The following is a 12,049-nucleotide window of genomic DNA, read 5'->3' as shown; positions in this document are numbered from 1 at the left end:
TTCTTGATTGATGATTTATAAGGCACCAGCTGCCATATACAGAATGCTTTGATGTGTTATTGACCCGCAGGCCATTCAAATGCACCAGGTGGCAAAAATATTATACAAAATTGTGCTCCAGCAACAGTTTGTGCCAAAAAATGTTAAAATGTGATTCGCAATTCTAGGCATATTTGTTTTTACTCAGTCCGTGCCTGTAAAAGTGTGTCCATTTTGTGAGTGGTTGCGAGTTGTGTTTTTGAGCACTGGGATTGTTGGCATCTGACAGGGCATTCTTTAGTGAAGTCTTAATGTCGCAATACCAATAGTCATGAACGGTTTCTATAAATGACAGAGCTTTGACCTCAGAATACCTCGGCTTAACATGCTGCTTGTCCTTAAAGCAGGCCAGCGTGTGGCGCCCCCACAGGACACATGTTTCTGGGCGTCCTGCACATCAGAGGCTTGGACGCCACTGGGAAAGGCTCAGTCCATCATCCTTCCGAAGTCAAACCGTTGGGCGCCATTACATTGGTAACAATGACACCTCTTATCACACCCCTTACAGGAATTCTAAAGTCAACAGGTGGCCTCAAAACTCAACGATCGAATACCTTAATGAAATCACTCGACCATTTTGTTAAAAGTAATGAAAAATGTAAGTTGTGGCATTTTATAAATAGACATGGGTCTTTGGTTGTTTTTTTAAAAAAACAATTACAGGAAACTTTATTTTCAGCATGTAGGTGCCTGCCAATCTGAGCCACTCTCGGAAAATGACTGACTGTGCCCCAGCCCTATCGACCTGCTGGAAAGGACACTGTCACAGCCCCCACAAACGTGTTGGGGGACATCATCTGATCCAACTTTAAGAGCCATGACTTCTTTTCAAAAGCACAAGACATGTGTTAATCTCCAGTATATTATTGTCGTTGAAATGGCTAAGATAATAGTCTCAAAGTAAAATAAACATGTAGAAAACCTGCAACAGTGCAAAGCAATTTTGCATGCCACTGTCACCACCAGGGGGAATATTTGCAATGAGTAAAAAAAGCACAGCAAAGTTTGCTCCAGTGAAAATGCAGTGCACATTTTCTTTAGCATGTCCCATGGAGAGCTAATAGTGATGCCGGAATAATACTGTTTCACAGGCGCTTTAGGCTGTTCTCATTTTATCTGAGTTGGCTGATAGCACACTGGGAAGTCAAATCCAGGTGAGTGGCTGTCTTCCCACCAACCTTTAATTCTCCAGACCCCATTTTTGGTCGCATTGGCCACTGGTGTATTACATTTCCCGAGACCTGGTTTAGGAACACGGTATGAGCTCAACACACACAGGGCCTCATCACGAGTTGGGCGGTATCCCGGTTGTAATACCGCCCAACTGTAATAGCGTTAGCGGCCACCGGTCCGGCAGCATTACCGCTGGATCACGGGTTGGGAGTTAGCTGTAAATCCCCATTCCCCATATGGCCCTCAGAACCCAATGGGGAATCTTCAGCGATAATACCGTGCACTAATACAACCAGTGGTAATACAGGGCGCTAAATGGGATTTTCCCTTCCAGAAAAAAGCTTGAGGTAAAACAGCCCATTTAGTGCCCAAATCGTGATAGGGCCAGCCCTTAAATGTGGTGGTAATACCTTTACCACCAAATTTAATGGCTAGAGCCCAACTTGTGATGAGGCCTATACAAAAGGGCCTCACCATGAGTTTGGCTGTAGCCCTTAAATGCGGTGGTAACGGTATTACCGTCACATTTAAGGGCTGTCTCAAGAACGGCAGGACTGTCAGCAATTGCAATACCAGTTTTGTTTGCTCACTCCTCACCTGAGGTTTCAGAGGGCTCTTCATAAGATTCTTCTGACAAAGGTTCTTTTTTCTTCCTTCTTCTGTGACTGGCCGCTTCCTTCTTTCCCTTTCTTCCTTTTTGATAGAGGTAGGACGGGCTCCCCACAGAGGCCACTTTGCCTCAATGAGCAGCTTGCTCCGGGGAGCCCGCACCCAGTCCAGGGAAAAGCTGAGGCAAAAAAGTCTGCGGCGGCAAGGGTTGATGACCAGATGACTCTGAAGTAATACGATAATCCAAACGAAAATGTATCTTCTTATGGTTCCTTGAATGATATTGAACTGCGTCTCCCAGAATGCACCCAGGAGAACAGCGTTCCGAAATCCACTAGAGACACTTGCCAGAGGAGAGGAAGGGAAAGGCAAGCGTGTCCACAAGAAAGGCAATACTGGTGATAAAGAGTAGGAGGACTGGGAAAAGGTAGGGAGAATGGGACGAGATCCGACTCCGCAGAGAGAGAGCTGAGGAAGGAGGAAAATCGCGTGGGATGTGGAAAAGTCACAGGGACTACAAGAGTAGAGAATGGTGCTCAGAGGAAGCACGGAAGGACAGGAGTAAACAGCAAGCTGAACACACACCAGCGTTCTCTTACCCGAAACAAAGGGTTGCAATGCGTAGTCCCGTAATCCCGACCAGGGGAAATAGCGTTTGGTAGCGGCCATGTTGAAATAAACTAGACCGCTCGCCAGTGCTTATGTGATTACGTGGTGGCACGATCAGTGTCTCTTTCATTGATCCCAGACCCTCCATGGTCTGATCGTGACAGGCTTGGCCGACCACGAGTTGGGCGCTAAATGGGCCATTTTACCTCCAGTTTTTGGCAGGAGGCGAAAATCCCATTTAGCGCCCTGTTTTTGGCACAATTACCGTTGGCTGTATTAGCGTGCAGTATTTGCACCGAAAAAATGCCCCATTGGGTCCAATGGACCCAAGGGGGAATGAGGATTTACCAGTAACGCCCAACCTGTGATCCAGCGCTAATTTGTTTTATTTTTAAATGTTATTGGCATTTGTACAGGTACAATTGACATAATTGCAAAGCTTTGTATTCTGGTAGATATTTCAAAGTACAGATAGTGCCTTATGAACAACAACAGAGTAACATAACAATAAACAAACAACCTTTTCACCTGCTAGACATCGTACACTTCCTAAAACTTTTAGGGCCTCATTACGACCGTGGCGGTCCGGAAATAACGGTGGCGGTAAACCCGCCGCCACCGTTGTTTCCGGACCGCCTGATCCCGACCCCTGCAGGCGGGAGGTGATGTTCCCGCCAGGTCTGACCTGGCGGGTTTAACACCGCCCGCCTGCAGGCGGACGAGGAAACACCGGCAGCATTACAAGATGCTGCCGGTGTTTCCATGATCCCGATTCCCATTGAGTCCCATAGGACTCAATGGGAATGGGGATTTACACCATTCCGCCTCCGTGATTCCCGGTAAACCGGGGTTGTGATGCCCCGGTAATTCCGGGAATCACGGAGGTGGAATGGTAATACGAGTCCGGCGTTAACCAGGCGGTTTTACCGCCTCGGTTAACGCCGGACTCGTAATGAGGCCCTTAGTCTCTTATAGGTAGATGGGGTTCTGTGCGAGGTAAGTGATGTTGTGTGTCAAGGGACGGACACTAGGGGAGCACTAACTGCACGCTGTTTCCTTTAGCAGTAGCTATCCCAGAGGGTCTATTGCGTGCTCATGCTCATGGGGGTTATCATCAGATGGATGGAACATGTCCCAGGTCAGTGTTTTCCAGGCTTCGTTTGTGTCGCTAGTGTTCATCTTGGACCTGGCAACCCCTGAACCCCATGCCCTAGTTTCTGCCTCTGCCCATTGCTGGAGCTCTCTGTACCAGTGTACGTTACTGCGGGCCCCCAGCTGACTTCCAAGCCATTGCAATGGTTCATTTGGTCAATATGCAAACCATGTCCATGAACTTGACCACGTGTTTGAATTTACTGATTCTTGGGTATGCACCTAGCAAGCATTCCTTCGGATTCCGGTCATACCTTACTATACCAGCTTTCCTGTAGTCCTGTTCTATCCGTTCCCAGAACCTCTGCACCTGTAGACAGCCCCAGAACATGTGTATCAGTCCCGCTTCTCCTGATCCGCACCAGGGGCATAGGGGCCGTGTGTTATTGTTGAATTTGGCTACCCTGTGTGGTGTCATGTAGGTGTGGTACAGGGCGTTCTGCTGGATCAGCCGAAATCGGGCGTTTCTTGACACTTCTCGGGGGTGCGCCAGTATCCTCTCCCATTCCCTTTCCGTTATGTCTGTTTCCCACCTCTCTTTCAGCGTAGTGCTTTTGGGGTTGGACCTGTCCATTAGCTGGTCATATAGTCTAGAGATTGGTTTCCAGCCATCGCTCAGATCATACATGAGGATCAACAGGGGGTTCACTTCTGGCTCCGCAGGCCATTCGTCCCATTTCCCTTTAGCCACCCTCTGTGCCCTCTAGTACCACATAAATTGTCCCCTAGGGAACCCTTCCTTTGTTTCCAGTGATTCAAATTCCCTGAAGGTACCCTCTTCATACACGTCTCCCCAAGTGTAGATACCCAACCTTTCCCAGTGTCTCACCACTGCTAGGTCTGTTTTGTCTTTGCAGACATCAGCGGCTATTGAAGTCTCATGTGGATCACCAGGTGTATCCTTTTCCATGAAGTTGATAGACCTAAATGGAAGGCTACACGGTTGATCTTTCATTGGATAAGAAAAGGTCCAAAATATCTGGGTGACAATTTGGAAGGACAAAGATGTTTCCAGACAACCAGACTTGGTCCCAACAACATATGAAGGATCTCTGCTTCTTTTCTTGTCAGCATATTTATTTGTTTGTTCCTGAGCAAAAGACAATAAGTATCTCAGCTGCCTTCCTTTGGCCTTCCTGAAGGTCTTTAATCCAGGTATCAACGGTTGGAACTTGAGAGGAGCCAGGTGACATTGTAGGGAACACAGTTGGATTGAATCCGTAAGTACCAGAAATGGGCTTTGATGTAACGATGTATGATAGGTATTGTTATAATGAATTATGTGATAGGAAGTAAGGTGGACCAATCTTCTTGTACCTGAGATGAAAAGCAGCATAGATACAATTCAAGGATTTGATTAAGATGTTCAGTTACTCCATTGTACCGTGGGTGATAGCCTGATGACGATGCTATTTTTATCCCAATATTTTTGCACAAGGTGGACCTAAACTTTGAAATGTTTTGGCTTCCTCTGTCTGATATGATTGTAGTAGGGAGGTCATGTAAGCGTAAGATATTGGTGAAGAATACAGTGTCCATTTCAACTGCTGTTGGTACCTTTGGAAAAGGAGACAAATGGGCCATTTGTGTGAACAGATCGATAGTCATATAATGGTTGTATATCCATTCAAAGGCAGCAACTCCACAATTAAATCAGTGGCGATTTTCTATCAAGGTCTGGAAGGCGGTGTAGGTTTTAGAAGCAACAATGTAGGTCTTCTCTTGTGTGCCTTTGATTGAGCGCAGATATCACAGATTCTAAGGTAGTCTCTCACAGAGGTTAGCATCTGAAGCCACCATAAATGACGACGTAGTGTATGTAAGGTAGCGGTAACACGTTTATGACCAGCTGGGAATGTGTCATGACAAAAGTGTAAAGCTTGTTTATGGGTATCAGTAAAAGGCATATACAGACGGCCATCCTTAAACAAAAACCCTTTTTTCCTCTGAAGAGCCTATGTGTTTGATGTAGATATGTTCCGAAACATTTCAGAATTTTGGGTGTCTTGTTGTATCTGAGTCAGATAGGTATCCACATGATAAATGAATGATAAATGAATGTTTTTGATATGTGGAATTAGAGGCTCGAGAAGCATTTTGGTGCAGCCAGTCTAGTCATTTCTTAGTTTGGCTTGACTTTTTTTAACTGGGCATCTCTGATAAAGCAGTCCTGCTAAGTGTAATTACCTGGCTAGACTGGCATTTGGGTTCTGCCAGTCTAGCCATTTCTTACTGTGGCATTGTATATTTTTCTGGGCATCTGTGATAAAACAAACATGATAAGTGTTATTGCTTCGACTGGCATTTTGGTGCAACCATTCTAGGTATGTCTAAATGTGGCCTGGCATGTTTTACTGTAATATGTTATTACGTGTGTAGACCGTTCTATAATGTGAAGCCAGTTGGAAATGTTTTCATTGTGGCATTACATTTTTAATAGCAAAGCATTACATTAATTAAAGCATTAATGCTCCTGTGCACTGTTGGTGACTTGCATGTATTTGATTTTTGGACTGGTGTTACCTACAAACGCTGCAACCAACTGCAACACTGACTGTTGTTAAACTGCTGATGCTAAAACCGTCCAAGATGCCTAAACCAATGCTCCAGAACCGCAGACCAGCACTGAGATAACAATTCCTGACCCGAGCCACCATGCAGGCCAGCCTGTAGCTGTCCATCCAGCTTAGCTCGCTGAACTGCCTGCCGCCTGATGCCCGTAGCTGTCGCCCATCTTGTACTCTGTCGCTGGAGCTGCAAAGTTCCTTGAAATGGACTCAACCCTGTTGAGCACCAAGATCTCTTACAGCACTAGGTACATTGTGGTTCTGTCCAACTGGTCCTTCTCCGAAGGCCCCTACTGACATTTTATTACCCATTGCTCCCTTTGGTTTGAAACCAAGTATTCTTGAAATATTGCAATAAATTACTCTACCGACTACCCTCTTGTCAGTACACAGAGTGCATCCCTGTCTGTCCTCTGCATTCATTTACAGGGTGGATTGTATTTCATAGTGTGCTAGAACTGTTTGTTGTGATAAAAAGTAGATCTTTTTATACAACGTCGACTGGATAGTCGCTTTTATCATTGGGTAATAATTGTATTTTTGCTGTGTTGCAACTAACCAATGATCCACAACCTTTCGGAGATAAGATTGCTGTTCCATCCACGTTACCAAAATTGGACAAGGAGGTTTATAATTTGTTTGTGTTTCAAATCTGTTTGGATGCTTCTGTTGTACTAGAGGAGTGGGGCTGACTGATTTTTCACATTGGTGGTGGATCACTTTGGAGCCTTGCGCACACATTAGCCACCCAATGATAACATTACTGTTTCAGGCAACGTTTTGACACTGCTAGGTATTGTTAAATAATCATGGATCTTGGCATAGAGACTGTGAAAGTCATGAGAAAGGATGTCCTGCGCATCCTATGTCAAGAGAGGGGACTGCCCCACATCACTTTTGATAATAAACATGAGTTGCTGATCAGCCTCCAAGCTTGGGTAGAAGCTAGGGTGGTTGGGAAGAAGACCTCAGGGGACGGGTTAGACCCAGTGTACCTGAATGAAGAAGACCTTCTGGGATGGGTAGTGGAAGATGACTAGGAAGACAGCATAAGCAGTGTTTCTCGCCAACCATCCCATCAGGCGGCAAGCATAGTTTCTCAACACTCTAGAATGCCACAGAGATAAGAAGCTAGTGTGGCATCCCGTAGGTCCCAGACCTCGGCACATTCTCTAAGTGGCCCAGTAATTGTCCTGGCTTTTAGCGATATAGTGGCTAGAAAGCTCCTGTTGGAGGAGAGGAGACTAGCGCTGGAGGAACAAAAACAGTGGGACAAGGTCGCATTGGAGCAGGACATTGTCGCAATGGAACAGGACAGGGCCACCACAGAGCTCCACAAACTGGCACTCGATGAGAAGGAGGCCAACTGATCCACCTCTAGCAAAAGCATGGGCAGTGGCTCAAACCCCAGAGCCACATCCCCAAATAGTTAGTGCAGACTTACGAGGTGGGGAGGGATATTTTTGACTTGTTTGAAGTGCTCACGCTTGCTTTTCAGCTTTAAGAGGAGGTGGACTAGGTACTTTGTGGGGTAGCCCTGATGAGTCGCTTACCAACACCAGGGACTGATGCAGTTCTTCAGTTAACTCCAGAGGAAAGGCCAATTTGTGAGAGCATGAAGGTCGACCTCCTCAGAAAGTTCTTTAAGACCCATGAACAGTATCTCAAGAGCTTCAGTGAGTTTGGAAAGAAAAGTGGCAGACATTTGAAGTGTTCACACACTTGCCATTGAAACATATAGCGGGTTAGTGGCTGGTAACAAAGTTGACACATTTAAAGGGATATACAATTTGATTGCGTGTGATCATGTATTGAAGAATTGTGAGGTTGTCCTACACCAGCATCTTGTGGACAAGACTATTACAGACTCTAGGGAGCTTGCAAAGGCTGCCAACCAGTTTGTGAGTACTCAAGGCCAGAAAAAGTCTCAGGCGAGCACACCCAAACCGGAAGAGAAATCTTTGGACAAAAAAGTTTAAAAGGACGGGAAGAACAACGGTCCAACCCCATCCTCTTCGACGTCAGGTCCACAAAAGAATGAAGGGAAATCCCAAAACCTTAGTTCAGCCGTCCACCCTGAAAAGAAGAGCGCAGGCACCACTAACACTGGGACACATGCGTATTCACCACCCAAAGGCTGTTTCGTGTGTTAAGAGCTGGGGTATAGGAAAGGGGATCCTGCTTCAAAGGACTTACCCATGAAAGCCATAGTGAATGTTGGACCCGTGGAGGAGGCCATCATTAGTGTGGGCCTCCAAGAGAAGGACTTCGCACTAGGCCAAGTAGTGGCAGAATGTGGATCAGTTACACTGAGTGGGAACATTACCGGGTCTCCAGAAGAGATTCTAGTTCCCAATAATACTCAACTCTATTTAGCACATGTGCATATCAATGGACACAAAACTCCTGTGGTATGAGACACTGCGACTAGCCTTACTGCTGTCAACCGGCAGTGTGTACAGCCAGGCCAGTATATTGATGGGCCTGATTGTTGCATCAGTGGGCTTGCGGAAAGAGTATATGCCCCTTGGTGATAGTAGAGGTTCAGCTGGAAAGGATAAATGACCCAGCGCCATTTAGTGGTGAAAGACTTGATCCCTGTCCCATGTCTGTTGGGTAATGATCTTCCTGATCCTGAGATAGTCGCAGCGGCCACCCGATCGAGGACCAGAGAGATCGCCAGATTGAACATTCTCAGAGCCTTAGGGCTCGGAGTACTTCTGGAGGGCTTGTTGAAGGGTCTGGAGTGGCCGGTAGCCCCTAGTCCAGTTCCACAGACGGCTGAGTTTCCCACTCCTGTGGGAGAGGGGCCAGTAGCCACTGTGGACCCTACTTTGGTAGCAGGGTGACTTCAGAGTTGCCTGGCACAGTGCAGGAACCTGAGGTGGAGGATACGGTGATCGCAAATCTGAAGGGTCTGCCCAAGCTGGATGAGTTTGCATCACCTGGGGGCCCACATCAGACTGACTTCTTTAAAGCCCAGAAAGAGTGTCCCACTCTGGTGGGTCTGCGGAAGCAAACAGAGGAGCAGGCTAAGGGTTAGGATCCTCGACTGTTCAAAGTATACTGGGAGGATGGACTCCTGTACAATGAGCCAAAAGACTCTGAGGGTGAGGGCATCAGAATGTTGGTGATTGCTCAATGTCACAGAAAGTTCCTTGTGGATTTGGCTCACAAAATGCCTTTAGCTGGTCACTTGGGAGTGATTAAGACATCAGACCGGTTGCCTGCGCACTTTAACTGCCCACAGTTGGCGTAAAAGTTAAAGAATGTATCCGGTAATTCCCGACTTGTCAAGCTTCTGGCAAGTTAGGTGGTGCCCCATTCACCTCCTTAATCCCACTACCTGTGGTTGGGCAGCATTTCGAGAGAATAGGCATAGACATTGTGGGTCCTTGGGATCCTCAAACCAGCTCAGGGAACATATACATCTTGGTGGTGGCAGACCATGACACAAGGTACCCTGAGGCTGTTCCTCTGAGGAGTATCAAAGCCCCCGTGGCTGCGAAGGCTCGGATTGGGATATTCTCCCATGTTGGATTTCCCAAGGAAGTCCTTTCTGACGGGATCAAACTTCACCCCCCTTTGTGTTGCACTTTTAGTCTTTTGCTGTACGCTCCTGTTGGTTCGTTCTGATAGTAGCTGTTATCCTGCTACGTCTTTCGTGGTCCTTCCCTTGCCTTTCAACTACCTTCCACAGCCCTTGCCGGGGGGTTCTTCCCTTTTGCTCTACTTGTTGCCTTTTTACTTTCCTTTTTGGCACTCGCCGCTGCCTTCGTTTACTTCTTGAGTTCCTGTTCCTTTCTGCTCTCTTCCATTCCTCTATTGAGAGGCGCCCTGGGTTGGTAATCCCTCCCCCCGTTCCAGCACTGCCGGGCACTCACACCTTCTTACCTCTATTTCTGGTTTTTTGCTTTCCTTTTTGCAAGCCCTCCTGCCCACTTGCTCCGTGCCGCATTACATCCCGGTGTGGACAAGAGGCTCTGCACTCTGTTGTTTGTTTCCTTAGCTCTGGTATTTTTTCTTTAATTTCATTTTTGTTTCCTGCCAGCCTCTTCGACTTGGAATTATCCGGACAGCCCTCTCCTGACTTCAAGCTGCTGCCAAAGGCTCACTTTCCTTCTATTGACTTTTTGTTTTGACACTGTCTTTAACTTTTATGTTTATTTCTCTTGAAGGTGCCTTTCACCTCCAATCTCACACCGCCTTTGTCCTATTTGGATTTCCTGTGTGGCTCGTCCACACGCAGCTACAGTGATGCAGTGGGCTCTATTTTTGGAATCATTTTGGAACAGCCTCACATCCTGCTCCAGCATCTTGGATTGGACTCTGCGGCAACCCAGTGTCTACACACATAAGGGTTTTTTTCTGCCATTGGCTTTTTCCCCATACCAGGGCTGCACTGGGGATATGCCATTCTTGTTGTGGTTGTGCAGTAATCCAACAACAGTGGCGAATCCTTGGAATAGACCCTACCTCTTCAAAAAGAAGAAGGGAACCTTAGAGCAATCCACCACAGAACCCTCTGCGTCAGAAACCTCGACCAGTGAGTCCGACACCGAACCACTGTTGAGATCTGACACAAGTGACTGCGTGTGGATTATGGAGCCTATCAAATCCCTCACTTCAGGACAAGTGGACTGGGCCTTACTATGTGCTGGAAAAAGTCAGTGAGGTGAATTATCTCATGTACTTGAAAAGACCTAAACAGATGTGCAGGCTCTGTCAAGTCAACTGAATAAAACCCCATTTTAGGCGCGATTACTTGTTCATGGCATAAGTGACTGACAAATAGACTGAGGAAAAAAATGATCCCCTCCCAGACCACCTGTACACTGAAGCCACAGATGGGCCACTTGAAGGTGTCAACCTTTTAATGGACCTGCCAGAACAGCAATTTACAGACTGTCAACATTTACTGGATAGTTTGCCGGTCTGTTTTCGTTGTCTCCAGGTCACACAGATTGGTGCACCCATGATCTGGACACTGGAGACAGTAAACCAGTGAAGGGTAACATTCACCGGTTGTCTGATAAGGTCAGGAAAACCATCAAGGAGGATGTTTCCAAGATGTTATCCCTAGGAGTGATAGAGCCATCGCACAACCCCTGGGCTAGTCCAGTGGTACTGGTCCCTAAAAAGACCAGTGGTTAGAAGACTGAAGTTCCCTTTTGTGTGGCCTGCAGGGGGCTCAATTCTGTCATGAAGGCAGATGCTCACCCCATTCCCTGGGCAGAGGAGCTCATTGACAAGCTTGGTGCAGCTAAGTACTTTGACCTCACGGCAGGGTACTGGCATGTCGGCTTCACAGATGGAGCGATAGAGAGGTCAGCATTCTCAACCCCAGAAGGACATTATCAGTTCACTGTGATGCCCTTTGGATTGAAGAATGCCCCTGCCACTTTTCAGCGGATGGTTAACCAGGTTTTGTCTGGGCTGGAAAACTTCAGTGTCGCCTATTTAGACGACATTGCTGTGTTCAGCCACACCTAGGACGATCACTTATCCCACCTGAAACAAGTGCTTCAGGTGCTGCAGAATGCAGGTCTGACCCTGCAGCAGCTCCAGAACCGGTACCCAGCATTATTCAGCATGCCCGGCTAGGTCCTACAGCTCTAGCACACTACAAAATATAACCCACCCTGTAAAGGAATACAGAGGATAGACAGTTTCAAAGAAGGAAAAGGGATGCACTCTTGATACTGTCAGGAGGGTAGTCAGTATACTAAATAATCACAATAGTTCAAGGATACTTGGTTTCAACAAAAAGGGAGCAATGGGTCCTAAAATGTCACTGTGGGCTTTCAGAGAAGGACCAGGGGGACAGAACCACAATGTACCTTGTGCTGTAGATATTCTTGGTGCTCGACAGGGACAAGTCGGTTTCAGGGTGCTTAACA

The sequence above is a fragment of the Ambystoma mexicanum genome, chromosome 3p (genome assembly GCF_040938575.1).
Source record: "Ambystoma mexicanum isolate Mex_15411 chromosome 3p, UKY_AmexF1_1, whole genome shotgun sequence".
Classification (NCBI taxonomy): Eukaryota; Metazoa; Chordata; class Amphibia; order Caudata; family Ambystomatidae; genus Ambystoma; species Ambystoma mexicanum.
This window is presented reverse-complemented; position numbering follows the sequence as displayed.